Raw genomic sequence first — 17,462 nt, forward strand, 5'->3', positions numbered from 1 at the left:
CAGAAAGTGTGAATCAGGCAGTATAGCGATACCAGATTTCAAACTATATTACAGAGCAATTGTAACAAAAACAGCATATTACTGGTACCAAAACAGGTGGGTGGAACAATGGTACAGAATAGAGGACACAGAGACCAATCCACAAAACTACATACTATCATATATTTGATAAAGGGGCTAAAAGCATGCAATGGAGGAAGGATAGCATCTTCAACAAACGGTGTTGGGAAAACTGGAAAACCATATGCAACAAAATTAAACTGAATCCCCTCCTCTCGCCATGCACAAAAATTAACTCTAAGTGGATCAAGGAATTAGATATCAAATCAGAGACTCTGCGTCTGATAGAAGAAAAAGTTGGCTTCGATCTACATATTGTGGAGTCAGGCTCCAAATTCCTTAATAGGACACCCATAGCACAAGAATTAATAACAAGAATCAACAAATGGGCTTACTTAAACTGAAAAGTTTTTTTTCAGCAAGAGAAGCAATAAGAGAGGTAAATAGGGAGCCTACATCATGGGAACAAATTTTTACTCCTCACACTTCAGATAAAGCTCTAATATCCAGAGTATACAAAGAACTGAAAAAATTATAGAATAATATAACAAATAACCCAATCAACAAATGGGCCAAAGACCTGAACACACACTTCTCAGAGGAGGACATACAATCAATCAACAAGTACATGAAAAAATGCTCACCATCTTTAGCAGTCAGAGAAATGCAAATCAAAACCACCCTAAGATACCATCTCACTCCAGTAAAATTGACAGCCATTAGGAAGTCAAACAACAACAAGTGCTGGCGAGGATGTGGGGAAAAGGGTACTCTGGTACATTGTTGGTGGGACTGCAAACTGGTGCAGCCAATTTGGAAAGCAGTATGGAGATTCCTGGGAAGGCTGGGAAAGGAACCACCATTTGACCCAGCCATTGCCCTTCTCGGTCTATTCCCTGAAGACCTTAAAAGAGCATACTACAGAGATAATGCCTCATCGATGTTCATAGCAGCACAATTCACAATTGCTAGACTGTGAAACCAACCCAGATGCCCTTCAATAGATAAATGGATTTAAAAAATGTGGCATTCATACACCATGGAGTATTACGCAGCACTAAAAAATGACAAAATCATGGAATTTGCAGGGAAATGGATTGCATTAGAGCAGATAATGCTTAGTGAAGCTAGCCAATCCCTAAAAAACAAATTCCAAATGTGTTCTTTGATATAATGAGAGCAACTAAGAACAGAGCAGGAAGGAAGAGCAGGAAGAAAAGATCAACATTAATCAGAGACATGAGGTAGGAGGAAAAGGGAGAGAAAAGGGAAATTGCATGGGAATGGAGGGAGACCCTCAATGTTTTACAAAATTATATATAAGAAGTTTTGAGGGGAGGGGAAAATAAACAAGTAGGAAAATGAATTACAGAAGATGGAGTAGAGAGAGAATATGGGAAGGGAGGGGAGGGGAGGGGGGATAGTAGAGGATAGGAAAGGTAGCAGAATACAACAGATACAAATAGGGCATTATGTAAAAATGTGGATGTGTAACCGATGTGATTCTGCAATCTGTATTTGGAGTAAAAATGGGAGTTCATAATCCACTTGAATCTAATATATGTAATACAAGATGTGAAGAGTTTTGTAATATTTTGAACAACCAATAATAAAAAAAAAAACACATGGAGAACTATTTCAACAAAAAATTGACTAGATTTATAACTCCTACCCTGTATAATGCAAAAGGCAAGTGCAACTATACACTATGCCTTGTCTGAACTGCTTGTATTTCTATTCTGTTTGGGTTATTTTTCTCCATCATATTAGAATTATTAGTCAGAGTCTAGTACGGTATGGGTTAGTTTCAGGGATTCAGTATTTTGAATGGAAAATAGGAAAATAAATCCAATGTGTATGTAAATATGTGCTACACAAAAATCTTCCCACTCTCATCCAGAACAATGCCTTGACTTTACTTTCGCCACAAGTAAAACACAATTAGAGGAGAAGAGTTAGAAAATCTGTGAATACATATCTGGAATGAAATATGCTCAAGAGTTCACAACCTTGAAGGTGGTAGAGGAGTTTCCAAAAGTTAGGAACAGGTAAATACTGCACAAAAATGGAGCTCTGCTGGACTAAAGACTTCTTGAGAAACTGCCTCTGAGTTTGGGCACTTGAAATATTTGTTGTTGTCAGGAGCTTTAGCTTCCTTTGTAGAGAGACCATCAAAGCTGGGTATGTATCTAAGTGACCTGGAAGACATGGTTTCTTATTTTCTAATGAACATGAGGCAGCAGTGCTGAATTCTCTCTTTGTAGGTAAACTGTGGCCACTGGGGGCTAACTCTTTCCGTGTGGATTGTAAAGCCATTCGGTCACCCTCCACTTGTCGTGGTGTTTCTTGCTGCTGCAATGCGAGCTTGCTATTTGCTTCACAAAATACAAGGAGTTCAACTGGGACACAGTGCTAAAGGGAGTTCTGTCACGTGCGGTGTTTTAGGGTCTGCAGGATAATGCACCAACCAGGCTTCAATCCCACATAGCTTGCATCCTTGACCATAGCAATCTGATTCTGAACATTGCCCTGAAAACTCTCCATATAAAGAGATGCCTTTACATAGAAGGGTCTGCTGGCTGCACCATGTCAGTTACAAGCCATTTGGAAGCCAATGGCAGATCCACATGGCCCCACCACAGATATTTTCTCACACACCTGCACACAACTTCTCTTGGCCCACTTCTCATCAGGCCACAACTTACTGGCATCTCTGTTCTTACACCATTTTCATGGTCATGGGAATTTCAAAAATTTCATGGTATTTATCTAGCCATTTTTCAAGACTGATGTTGGAGGCATTGTGGGTTAAATTCATTCAGGAATCATTCAATGGTGAGGAAGCTCATTTGAATGAAAGCTCTGGTGAAATCTCAGAGGCAAGGCTTCCCAAAGAGTGGCCAAAAGGTCACATGAACCCAGGCCTATTTCTGTCTACAATGTGAGGTCCATGTGTGTTTTGACTCTCATCTATGGCTGCCATGTCTTTCAGAATAAAACCATGTGAATCTCTGGCTGAGATTCCCAGTGCTCTATGGAAAGCAAACCTGGGCCTAGATCTCGGTTTCCAAGGGCGACTCTCATGCGTGGCCAACTAAAATCCCAACACATTTCATGATAATACTTCTATAAGGTCAGTTCCAGAACCCAGTCTCTAAGGAGAATCACACCAGATTTCAGCCCAGGTGTACCCAGTCATATCTTCCAACTACCACACAAATGACGACAATTAAAACCAAAACACTCCCACATGGCCCTCATCTTCTTCCATATATTCACTCTCATCCTAAGCTCTGTCTGGAGGTTTCCATGAGCGGCGAAGTCCAAGAGAGTGTCCAAAATAAGCTCCCTTGCCCCTCATTGCCTAAAGTCATGGTGGCCTGGACACGCTTCCTGTGAACCAGGTGTGATCAAATAGGCCTGCCCTTAATATGCCTAGGTTTCTCCAATTTGAGGCCTACTGACTGTCAGGTATAGATTTTTTTATGTGAATTGGAGTCATGAGAGACCCCAAGAACCTATGTGCTAGACTCTCCAGGGCTTTGAAGAACTCATTTGACACAAAAAATCCCTATTCTCACTTGATGGAGGTCAGGAGCCTTACAGAGGAAGGTGAGAGACTTCATGCACAGGGACTGCTCTTTTGGCCATTTTGGTTATGGATTCACACATGGAATGATCCATCAGGTGATGAGAATCTAAGCCACAGCCTCACACAGGTCCAAGAGGTTGATTCAGACACATCCCTTTCCAAAGCAATTAAGCAAATACCTACTGGTGATGCCCATTCATTTCCATTTGAAAACTGTGTTCTTCAGGCTTCACAAAGGTGTGGCCTGAGACAAAGAGCTTCCTGACATTCTGGGCAAATTAACAATAGGTAAGCAAATGGGCCAAAGTAGGGTTTCTCCACTGAGACTTTACAAGACACACTGATGTCTGAGTTTTCTAAAATGCTCCAATTCCCATATATTAAATTATGTAGAGACATTAATGAACAAGAGCAAGTCATGGCAGCTGCAGTAAAACAGGCTTTAGAACAAGGGCAAGTCGTGGCAGCTGCAGTAAAACAGGCTTTAGATGCCAGGACAAGAACATGCTACAATTGTGAACAAACAGGACATTTTAAAGGAATTGCCCGATAAGAGGAGGGTTCAACAAAACTAGGTATTAAAGGAGTAGAATACGGGGTATTTGTCCAGGATGCCGTAGAGGGAGACATTGGATTAATGAATGCCATTCTCAAACCACCATAGAGGGTAGTACATTATCAAAAAACAAACAAGGACCAGGTGTTTATCCATGATATCATAGAGAAAGGCATCAGGTTACGTTGCCATAAAATGGACAGGGGGACCCAATGCTCTGGGGCCCCAAACCACAAATATATGGAGCACTGGAGGAACCCAGCAACCCCATCAGGGTAGTGCCAAGGACACATTGTCCATCAGATCCCTCAACTGACAAACCAGAGGAAGTGCAGGGTTGAACATCTGCACCTCTGTCAGAGTAGTACTAACTCCAGAGATGGGAGTTCAAATCATTCTCTCAGGGTAAAAAAACCTCTTCCCCAAGGAGCAGTAGGCTTATTATTGGGACGCAGCTCTTCTACTCTAAAAGGACTTATTATAAGTCCTGGGGTAATTGATCCTAACTATGAAGGTGAAATAATAATTATAGCCAGTTCTCCAAAGGGTATATCAGTAATTTCACCAAGAGACAGAATAGCACAGTTACTAATAATACCACGCTTACATGATAAATTTTCCAGTCGTGCTGTAGAAAGAGGTTCCAAGGGATTAGGCTGCAGAGATGTAGATTTGGCTATGTTTTCTCTAAAGTTAGATTCTCGCCCCATGCTAAAACTAAATATTCAAGGACATGAATTAAATGGGCTACTGGATACAGATGCAGAACTTAGCATCATCTTTCATCCAGAATGGCCAAAATATTGGCCATTACAACCGTCCACTCAAACACTTCAAGGCCTAGGATTGGCGACTAATCCCCATCGAAGAGCGATGGTATTAGATTGGAAGGATCCTGAAGGATGTGAAGGAACTATACAGCCATATGTATGGATCATCTTCCCGTAAATTTATGGGGATGAGATGTCCTAGATGAATTAGGTTTGAAATTAACAAAAAACATCAATTAAAATGTCCCCACAATTATGGTTAGACAAGGTTTTAGGAAAGAAAAAAGATTAGAAAAACAATATCAAGGTATAGCAGCCCCAATACTAATAGATCAAGGAACAGACAGAAATGGGTTGGATTTTAAGAAAGGGCCACTAAGACAATAAAAATTACTTGGAAATCAGAAAGACCAGTATGGGTTCCTCAGTGGACCCTGACTAAAGAAAAGGTACCAGCAGCCCATGATCTGGTCAAACAACAATTAGCAGAAGACATATACAACCATCTGTATCTCCCCATAATACTCCCAGTTTTGTCATCAAAAAGTAATCTGGTAAATGGAGATTATTGCAAGTTTTAAGAGGCATTAATAATGAGATGGTTATTATGGGACATGCTCAATCGGGGATTCCTCAATTATCTGCTTTGCCAAAACTTGGTATGATTTATTTATAGATATTAAAGATTTTTTTTTTTCATTTCCAATTCAACCTTAGGATAGTCCATGTTTTGCATTTACTAACCCTGCACTGAATCATGAAGGTCCTGATCAGAGAAAAAAATGGAAAGTACTCCCTCAAGGGATGGCTAATAGCCCAACTATGTGTCAAATTTATGTTAACAAAGTAATCCAGCCACTTATAAATCAAAATCCTGAACTACAAATATTTCACTATATGGAAGATATATTATTAGCACACAAAGCTAAAAACACATTGCTAGATGTTATGCCACACTTAAAAACTTATTAAAAAATATAAACTAGAGATAACAATAGATAAAGTAGAATTAAATTTTCCAATTAATTATTTAGGAGTTCTATTATCCTCAACCATTGTCTGTCCACCAAAAATTCAAGTATGAATAGATCAACTCAAATCACTTAATGACTTTCAAAAGTTATTAGGAGACATAAATTGGATAAGGCCTTATCTAGGTATACACACAGTAGAGTTGGAACCTTTTTTGATATCCTAAAAGGTCCATCAGATCCAAATTCACCCCACATGTTAACGCCTGAAACAAGAAAGTCATTAAAAATTATTGAAACATATATGGAATATATGCATTTGGATAGAATTGATATAAGTTTGTCTTTATTATTTATTGTACTACCAACAAAAAATATTACTACAGGAGTATTTTGGCAAGAAGTTCCATTATTATGGATACATTTATCTTATTCTCCTAACACTATTCTTACTCGGTATACTGAGGCTGTAGGACAATTAATACTGAAAGGAATAAAAGCAGCAAAGGGAGTGTTCGGAATTTTTCCCAATAAAATAATTACTCCATATACTCTGAATCAAATTGATGAGTTAGCTAATGAGTTAAATACTTGGGTTATAATCATGTGCAAATCTAATGTTTCATTTGATAACCACTTACCATCTAATCATTTATTGTCTTTTTGATCATCGCATCCTGTAATTTTTCCAAAAATGACAAGAAAAACACCTATCATGAATGCTCCAAATATATTCACTGATGGGTCAAATAATGGTACAGCAGCAATAGTTACACCTGATCAAACTTTTACATTTCTAGTACCCAAACAACCATCTCAAAAGGTAGAGCTTAATACAGTATTACAAGCTTTTGTGATGTTTAAAGATTCTGTAATTAATTTATTTTCCGATAGTCAGAATATAGTTAATGCTATAGTATCCCTTGAAGATGCTGGTAGGATTTCCCCTTCCTCTACTGTTTTCTCTTTGCTTTCCACTATACAAAGTCTAATCTTGGACAGAAACGATCTGTTCTTTATAGGAAATATCAGAACACATACAGGATTGCCTGGAGCCCTTCGTTTGGACAATGATTTAGCAGATAAAACTACACATGCATACATATTTTCTCTATAGTAGAAGAAGCTACAAATTTTCTCCACAGGTGTGGCTGTATACTGGACCTGTTGTTAGTGACAGGTAAGATCCAATTGCAATGGTACCAACCTAAGACTGGAGGCTGACACCTTGAGGTCAGCTCATTCGATAATGGGTAAGGACCATATGTACTATTGGACAACCTAAGGCAGGCATGGTCCCTAAGCCACATGCTTGTTGTTTAAACAGAGAGGGGGAGATGTTGAGAGCCACAGCCCGAGGGGCCAAAGGAAACTTTCAGACCGACAGCTGATGGTTGGCTCACAGCAGCCCCAGCAACATCTAGCTGATTGGCTCCTCTGCGGTGATGCCCATTGGGCTGTTTCCCCACCCTTTCAAACTACCAAGCTGCTCATTCGGGGACTTTTTTGGCTCTGCCCAAATGACCCAGCCAATCGAACTCAAGAGCAGGAGGAGTGGAGAGGTTGAGAGCTTGTGGGAAGCTGGTGGTGGCAGTTGTGCTCTGAGGGTATTTCCCTAGGAGCTATTTTTTTGGCGTGTGTGGTTCTAAAAATAAAGTTAGTTTCTTTTGACAAGTGGCTCCTGAATTGTGCCCAGCCAGACTGTGGCAATCATAAATTGATGGAGAAAAATAACCGAAACAGAATAGAAATACAAGCAGTTCGGAGGAGGCATGGTGTATAGCTGGATTTACCTTTTGTATGATAAAGGGTAGGTGTTATTAATCTAGTCAATATTAAATTTAAATAGTTCTCCGTGTGTTTTAAAGTTAACAAATATGTGAATACCTGTCTCCCTGTATCTGTATCCTATTCAGCACATGTATTTTTTAATGCACATATAGAATCCTACCTGGTAAGACATGTACATTTTTGCGAGGTGGCTGACTTGGCAGATACAAATTGTGAAAAGAGATCACTACTCCTAAACGTTTTTGGAATTGAAAATTAGAACTATGGGTGAGCTTCCTAGTTGAACAAGATAATACATAAATCCATGTTCAGTAAAATGAATATTTTTGGATCTGTGGATGATATATATTCCATGATGAATTTCAATTGGCATATATATTGCTACCATTTAATGTCTGTGCATTTGCGTGTGTGTGTGTATATATATATATATATATATATATATATATATATATATATATATACTCTCCAGATTTTTCAGCATATAAAATATATGTGTCTTATTATACAATCCCTAAATGCATTCATATTCATGTATGTGGATTTGTAATCAAATGTTCACAAAATTATTCTCAGAAATATTCATCCACCTCAAATATATATTGTTTCCTAGTGGTGAAATCTAAATTCAGTGATTGGTGCATAGAAGTCCTAATTTTTCTACAGTAACTGACCCACTTTAACATCAATGCAAGTAGATTCCTATGGGACATGATGTGTATTTTTACCTTCATTTTTATTCAACACTGTTACATGACTATTTCTTCAGTTTATGCACATCATAGGATATATATTTCATTCACAAGTTTGCAAATTTATAGGCATTTGTTTCACTTTCTATCACTTCCTGCTTCAGTACACATGTATTCCTACATGTTTTTTGACTGGTTTTTTCATGAGACTTCTTTTTTATTTTAGGTTTCAATAATCACTTTTGAAGCAAAACTCACACACTCTTCATGACAAACCATAACCCTAATATTACCATTAGATGTATAAATGGTTGTAATGAATGTATGTATATAAATATAAGATTTCCTCTATATTTTCAGATATAAATTCAATCCATTATTTAATGTTGGAACCAGTTATATTATTTATTCACAGTATGGTCTATTCATTCATTTTATCTATATTCGTAGACACAGGGTATACCTATTTGTACACCCAATACTATTTTATACAACTTCAAAATATTGCCCACAGAATTAGTGGAAGAAATACTCACGTCACCTGATCTACATATACACTTTATCACACTAATATTCTGGACACAAAATGAAAAGTTCACACTTATGATTGTACCAAAGCCTAAATGGAAAGTGAGCATGGATTACTAAAAACAACCAAGTCCAGATTGCCTAATGCTCTCAAATGTCAATCGTATTGGTGCTAAATATTTGTTTCTTCCTAAGATTGTGTATTCAACCTCTACCCTGTTGAAAATGTCTAATCCTATCACTCAATTTATACATTGCCTGATTTCTTAATGTCTCTATTCATATCTGCTTCCCTATATATTTTCCACAGTTCATCATTGTGACTGACTCTTCAAGTGTGCTGACATTTACATTCATTCTCTACCAGAAACCCTATTGTTAAAGAACTTTTGGTCCAAATCCTATACTCACTCTTCTTCCTAAACCTACTGACTATCTTTCTAATCCTACCGACTACCCGTTTTGAGTGGATGGTTTCTTCTACATTCAATCATCCAATTTACAAGGTCCTATGCCATTGTTTATCAATTTATCTGAGACATCTGTGCAGAAGGTATTTCAAAGCTAAGTATCCCAATCAAGGGCCCAATGCTCTTCTGGGCTTCAAATCTTACGCAGACTTCTGTATTCATACTTATATTTCACCTATATATTCTTGTAAATATCACAGTTTCCCAATACCATCATTCATCACACAGAATGATTCCTAACCCAAATTTAACCTGTTATTACCCTAACCATACACTGTTCCCTCAATCTAACTTTACAGAAAAGCAGGTACAGAGTTGGTCTTACAATACAGGAGTGTAGGGGATATTCCACCTCCTGAGAACCTCAAAGGTCCATGCAGAAATGATCCCTGGAGAAGTTATAGGCAGCTATGAAGGACCTGAGAAAGGAAAAGACAACTCCCATGGTAAACAACCTGGTCAGGATGAAAGGATGTGTCTGAATCAGCCTCTTTCATCTTAATGTAGAGAAGATGGACCAAACCAGTCCTGTGTGGAGAGCTGTTCCCGGGTGCCTATGGTGATATACCATTCTAACTTCTGAAAATGTCACAGGAAGTAGGGGTACCCTGCACCTCATGGGACCCTTGGAAGCAACTGTTAGGACCAAGTGGTTGCCAAGGCAGTGACTTCATTAACTTCCTGAAGGAAGTTACCTCACATAACTTCCTTGGTGATGGAACTCTCTAAATTTGGGATTCAGGAAGACAGGCAACCACAGCCAGTCCCAGTCCCAGTCCCAGTGGTCTCACTTGTTTGGGTTAACCAAGGACAGAGTCAGTCTTTCTTGGTACCTAGTGATGTGAGGATGGCCAAATGCCAGGAAAGCTAAGAAGAGGGGCCTTTCCTGAGAAAGCAGGTAGTGGCTCACCACTGGCTTCTGACAACTTCACAGATTTTGTAAAGGAGACCAGAACAGAGACAGCACAGTCCACTTCGGGGAAATATAGTATGGCCCACCCGTCAGAGGACACTCCGGATAGTCACAGACCTACTTTGGGGAAGGAGGTGCTTTTTTGAGTGTGGGTGTGAGTTTGTGGTTTTGTCTCATGTTCTGAGAATAGGTAGCAAAGGCAATTTGTTTGGTTTGGAGAAGACTGTTTTTAGTATGTTCTCTGACAAGGTGAGTGTTTCTATTACTGTGTATCCCACTCTGTCCGTGGTTGTAGTATTAGAAAAAGAATGCATCAATGGGTGTGTTCTGTCTAGTAGAAAGCTTCCCAGCATTCATACTGCCAATTTATGAATGGACTGCGGATAGCCTTATCAATGGGCAAAACCTACTATCTTCCTAAGTTCCTGTTTTCTTCCTGAATTCTGGACACTCTCCAGAATAGGCTTATGGTTTTGTGTCCAAGATATGTACCACCTCCAAGCTCTGTCACATGGCCATGTACTGGATAGCTGAAGGGAATGGTGAGCATCTCAGAAAACTCAGATATCAGGGTGACCAGGAAAGTCTCAGTGGGGAAACCCTGCTTTGGGCCTTTTGCTTACCTATTTTTCGTTGCCCTGAATGCAAGGAAAGTCTTTGGCTCAGGCCACCCCTTTGTGAAGCCTGAAGAAAACAGTATTCAAATGGAAATGAATGGGGATCACCTGTGGCTCTTTGCTTAATTGGAAAGAGATGTGTCTGAATCAGCCTCTTGGCCCTGTGTGAAGGTGGTGCTTAGATTGTCAGCACCTGATGGATCTAAAGAACGATCCCATGTGTGCATCCATAACCAAAATTCAAAAAATCAGTCATTGTGGATGAAGTCTCTTACCTTCCCCTGTTAGGTTCCTAACCTCCATCAAGTGTGAATATGGACCCTTGGGTCAAATGAGTTCTTCAAAGCCCTGCAGATGTGCTAGTGTTTTCTCATAAATACAAACCACATAGAGAACCTATACCTGACAGTCAGTAGGCCTCAAATAGTAGAAGCAGAGCAGTAATAATGGCAGGCCTATTTGATCACTCCTGGTTCACAGGAAGGGTGTCCAGGCCACACTGACTTTAGGCAAATGAGGGGCAAGGGAGCTTATATTGGACACTGTCTTGAGCTGCGTCACTCATGGAAACCTCTAGCCAGAAGTTATGATCAGTGTCTATATGGAAGAAAATGAGGGCCATGTGGGAATGTTTTGGTTATAATTGTGGTCATTTTTGTGGCAGTTGGAAGAGATGAGTGGGTCCACCAGGGCTTGAACTCTTGGGTAATTCCCCTTATAGACTGAGTTCTGGAACTGACCTCAGAGAAGTATTGCCATGAATTGTGTTGGGATTTTAGGAGGCCACGCATGAGATTCACCCTTGGAATCTGAAATCTAGTCCCAGGTTGGTTTTCCACAGAGCACTGGGAATCTCAGGCAGGATATCACTTGATTTTATTATGAAAAACTTGGCAGCCATAGTGGAGAGACAAAACACAAATGAACCTCACATTGTAGAGTTCAATGTGCCTGGCTTCATGTGACCTTTTGGCCACTCTTTGGGAAGACTTGCCTGTGAGCGTTCTCCAGAGATTTCATTGAAATGAGCTTCCTCACCATTTAATGGTTCCTGAATGAATTGAAACCCACAGTGCCTCCAACTTCATCCTTGAAAAATGGCTATCTCCTGCAACAGCAAAGGGTTTATTGGGGGTCCAGCATGTGGGGATCAGAGCTAACTTGAAGAGAGCAGAGTGCCCTGAGAAGAGCTTAAGCAGAGCTTATATACTTTCCTTGGGGAGGGCAGGGAGCGAAGTTTATTGATGGGCAAGGGCGAGTGGGCAGTTTGCGTTCAACCGGGTGAAGGAGTACATTCTGCAGTTCAGCAGTTGGGGACAGGACATTCTGGAAACAAGATTAGCAAACAGTTCTCAAGATTTCAACAGTGTTTTGTTAAGCATACAGAAAAAAAGTGACAAGTACCTATTTTATTAACCTTTCATTCCTCACTTCTTCTTCTATCTACTTTTATCATAAAAGTGATCATTGGGAGGTGTCACATTCTATGTCTTCTAGTGGGGTATTACCAAAAGTTTAACTTGTCCAATTTGAGCTTGGAGAAAAGAAATTACACGGTTGAGCAAAGAGGGTTTTATAGTTAGCAATATTATGGAGATTATTTTGGACAGGCCAGGGTTGTTAAAAAGTAGTCAAACAGGGGGACTATGTGAACGAAGACTCAAACCACCCTTTTTTGTCCTCTCACTCTCTCATTGACGTTCTTCAAGGTGTCTTTTTAATTTAATCATAATTTTTTTACAACTCCATTATGCTCAGAATAAACACAACATTCTTCCCAGGAAGAGACAAGTACCTATTTTATTAACCTTTCACTACCGACTATCCCATTTTGACTGGATGTTCCCTTCGGCATTCAATTATCCAAGGTACAAGGTCCAATGCCATTGTATATTGATTAATCTGTCACATCTGTGCAGAACCTAATTCAAAGCTAAGTATCCCAATCAAGGCCCCAATGCTCTTCTGGGCTTCAAATCTTACCTAGATTTCTGTTTTCATACATATATTTCACCTATATATTCTCATACATATCGCAGGTTCCCAATACCATTATTCATCCAGCAGAATGATTCCTACCCCAAATCAAACATGTTATTAACCCTAACCATACACTGTTCCCTCAATCTAACATTGCCGAACAGCAGGGACAGAGTTGGTCTTACAATAGAGGAATGTAGTGGATCTTCCACCTGCTGAAAACCTCAAAGTTCCATGCAGAAATGATCCCTGGAGAACATGTAGGCAGCTATGAAGGAGCTGGTAGAGTAAAAGTCATCTTCCATGGCAAACTACCTGGTCAGGATGAAGGGTTGTGTCTCATTCAGCCTCTCTCTTCTTAATGTAGAAAAGATGGACCAAACAAGGCCTGTGTGGAGAGCTGTTCCAGGGTTCCTATGGTTGATATATCAATCTAACTTGTGAAAGTGTCAGAGAAAGTATGGAAGCAACTGTTAGGACAAAGTGGTTGCCAAGGCAGTGACCTCATTCAGTTCCTGAAGGAAGTGACCTCACCTCACTTCCTTGGTGATGGAACTCTCTTAACTTGGGATCCAAGAAGCCAGGCATCCAGAGCCAGTCCCAGTCACAGTCACAGTGGGATCACTTGTTTGGTTTTACCAAGGACAGAGTGAGTCTTTCGGGTACCTACTGATGTGAGGATGGCCAAATGCCAGGAAAGCTCTGAGAGGGGCCTTTCCTGAGAAAGCAGGTAGTGGCTCACTGCTGGCTTCTGACTACTTCACAAAGTTGGCCAATGAGACCAGATCTGAGAAAGGACAGGCCATTTTGGGGGAACATAGTATGGCCCAGCAGTCAGAGGACACTCCGGATAGTCACAGACCTTCTTGGGGAAAGGAGATGCCATTGTGGGTGTCGGTGTGGGTTTGTGGTTTTGTCTCCTCTTCTGAGAATAGGTAGGAGTGGCAGTTTGTTTGGTTTGCAGTGAACTATTTCTACTAAGTCGTTTCACAAGGCATGTGATTCTATATCTGTGTACCTCACTGTGTCCGTGGTTGTAGACATTAGAAAAAAGAATGCATCAATGGATGTGTCCTGTCTACTAGAATGCTTCCCAGCAATTATCCTGATGAATTAATGAATGGACCAGGGCTTGCCTTATCAATGGCCTACATCTGCTATCTTCCTAAGTTCCTGTTTTCTTCTTGAATTCTGGCCACTCTCCAGAATAGGCTCATGGTTTTGTGTCCAAGATATGTACCACCTCCAAGCTCTGTCACATGGTTATGTACTGAATAGCTGAAGGGAATGGTGAGCATCTCAGAAAACGTAGATATCAATGTGACTACTAACCTCTCAGTGGAGAAACCCTGCTTTGGGCCTTTTGCTTATAAAATCTTCTGATGCCCTGAAAGTCAGGAAGGTCTTTGCCTCATGCCAAACCTTTGTGAAGCCTGAAGAAAACAGTTTTCAAATAGAAATGAATGGGCATCACCTGTGGCTCTTTGCTTAATTGCTTTGGAAAGGGATGTGTCTGAATCAGGCTCTTGGCCCTGTGTGAGTCTGTGATTTAGATTGTAAGCACCTGATGAATGTAAAGAAAGATCCCATGTGTGCATCCAAAACCAAAATGGCCAAAAGAGCAGTCATTGTGGATGAAGTCTCTCGCCTTTCTCTGTAAGGTTCCTGATCTCCATCAAGTGAGAATAGGCATCCTTTGGATCAAATGAGTTCTTCAAAGCTCTGCAGAGGCTAGCCCATTGTGGCTTGCATTTTCTCATGACTCAAATACACATAAAGAATCTAAACCCCACAATCAGTAGGCCTCAAATTGGAGAAGCGGAGCAGTATCAAATGCAGGCCTATTGGATCACTCCTGGTTCACAGGAAGGGTGTCAGGACACTCGAACATTAGGCAAATGAGGGGCAAGGGAGCTTATTTTAGACACTGTCTTGGACTGTGCCCCTCATGGAAACCTGTAGCAAGAGTTATGATGAGTGTCTATATGGAAGAAAATGAGGGCCATGTGGGAGTGTTTTGGTTTCAATTGTGTTCATTTGTGTGGCGGTTGGAAGAGATGACTTGGTCCACCTTGGCTTGAACTCTGGTGTGATTCCCCATAGAGACTGAGTTCTGAAACTCACCTCAGAGAAGTATTGCCATTAATTGTGTTGGGATTTTAGGAGGTCACGCATGAGAGTCGCCCTTGGAAACTGAGATATATGCCCAGGGTGCCTTTCCACAGAGCACTGGCAATCTCAGCCAGGATAATACATGATTATATTAAAGACATGGCAGCCATAGTTGAGAATCAAATCAAACATGGACCTCACAGTGTAGAACTCGATGAGGCTGGCTTCATGTGACCGTTTTGCCACTCTTTGGAAAGCCTTGCCTGTTAGTGTTCTCCAAAGCTTTCATTGAAATGAGCTTCCTCACCATTTAATGGTTCCAGAATGAATTGAAACCCACAGTGCTTCCAACTTCAATCTTGAAAAATGCCCAGATAAATACCATAAAATTTTTGAATTTCCCATGACCAGGTCGCACTGGGGAACCTTTGGATGTCCTTCGTCTGATCATGAGTGTATCAGGCAGTGCCTTGATTGACAGGGATTCATAAAAATGATGTAGAACAGCGATACCAGTAAGTTGGAGCCTGCTGAGTGGTGGGCCTAGAGCAGAGGTGGGAAGGTATATGATAAAACATCTGTGTGGGCCAATGTGTATCTGCAATTGGCTTCCAAATGGCTTGTGACTGACATGGTGCAACAAGCAGAATGTTCTATGTAAAAGCATATTGTTATATGGAGAGGTTTCAGGGCAATGTTCAGAACCAGGTTGCTATTGACAAGAGGGCAAGCTATGAGGGATAGAAGCCTGGTTGGTGCATTCTCCTGAGAACCCTGACCCACTGCACATGACAAAACTCCCTCCAGCACTGTGTCCCAGTTGAACTCCTTGTATATCATGAAGCAAATACCAAACTCCCAGTGCAGCAACAAGAAACACCTTGAAAATTGGAGGATGACCAAATGGCTTCACAGTCCACATGGGGAGACACTAAGCCCACATTGGCCACAATTTACCTACAAAGAGGGAAATCAGCACTGCTGCCTCATGTTCATTGGAAAATAAGAAACCATGTCCTCCAGGTCACATAGATGCAGACCCAGCTTTGATGGGCTCACTAGAAAGAAAGTAAAAGCTCCTTACAAAAACATATATTTCAAGTGCCCAACCTCATAGGCAGTTTCTCAAGAAGTCTTTAGGGCACCAGAGCTCAATGTTTTTGGAAAGTTTATCCTGTCCCTTACTTTGGGTAACTCCTCTAACACCTCCATGGTTGTGAACTCCTGAGCATATTCCATTCAAGATATGTATTCACAGATTTTCTAACTCTTCTCTTCTCATTATGTATTACTTGGGGTGGAGGTAATGACAATGCATTGTTCTGGATGAGAGTAAGAAGATTTTTGTGTACCACATATTTGCATACACTTTGGATTAATTTTCCAATTTTCCATTTGAAATACTGAATCCCTGACACTAACCCATACCCTTCTAGACTCTGACTGCTTATCCTAATATGATTGAGAATAATAACTCAAACAGAATAGAAATAAAAGCAGTTCAGTGGAGGGGTGGTGTATAGTTGGGCTTGCCTTTTGCAATATATAGGGTAGGAGTTATAAATCTAGTCAATTTTTAATTGAAGTAGTTCTCAGTGTGTTTTTAAAGTTAACAAATAGGTGAATCCCGGTCTCCGTTTATCTGTAGCCTATTCAGCACATGCTTTTGTATATGCACATATAGAATCCTAGCTGGTATCACACGTATACACTTGTGAGGTGGCCAGCTTGGCAGATTAAAATTGTGAGAAAAGATCACTCCTCCCAATCGCTGTTGGAACTGAAAATTCAACCTATGGGGGAGCTTCCTAGTTGAACAGCATTATACATAAATCCATGTTCAGTAATATAAATATTTTTTGGATCTTTGGACGATATATATATCACGATGAATTTTGATTGTCATATATATTGCTACTTTTTAATGTCTCTGTGTGGGTTTTGTGTGTGTGTGTATATATATATATATATATATATATATATATATATATATATATACTCTCTAGATTTTTCAAAACGTGAAATATATGCGTCTTATTATACACTCCCTAAATTCATTAATGTTCATATATTTGGATTTTTAATCAACTTTTCACAAAATTATTCTCAGAAATATTCATCCACCTGAAATACATATTTGTTTCCTAGTACTGAAAACTAAATTCAGTGAATGGTGCATACAAATACTAATAATTCTACAGTAAATTACCCAGTTTAACATCAATGCAAGTAGATTCCTATGTTCCATGATGTCTATTTTGACGTTCATTTTTATTCAACACTGGTACATTACTTTTTCTTCATTTTATGCACATCATAGGATATATATTTCTTCCACAAGTTATCATATTTATAGGCATTTGTTTCAGTTTCAATCACTTCCTGCTTCAGAACACATGTATTCCTCCAG

This window comes from Callospermophilus lateralis, chromosome 9 (genome assembly GCF_048772815.1).
Source record: "Callospermophilus lateralis isolate mCalLat2 chromosome 9, mCalLat2.hap1, whole genome shotgun sequence".
Classification (NCBI taxonomy): domain Eukaryota; kingdom Metazoa; phylum Chordata; class Mammalia; order Rodentia; family Sciuridae; genus Callospermophilus; species Callospermophilus lateralis.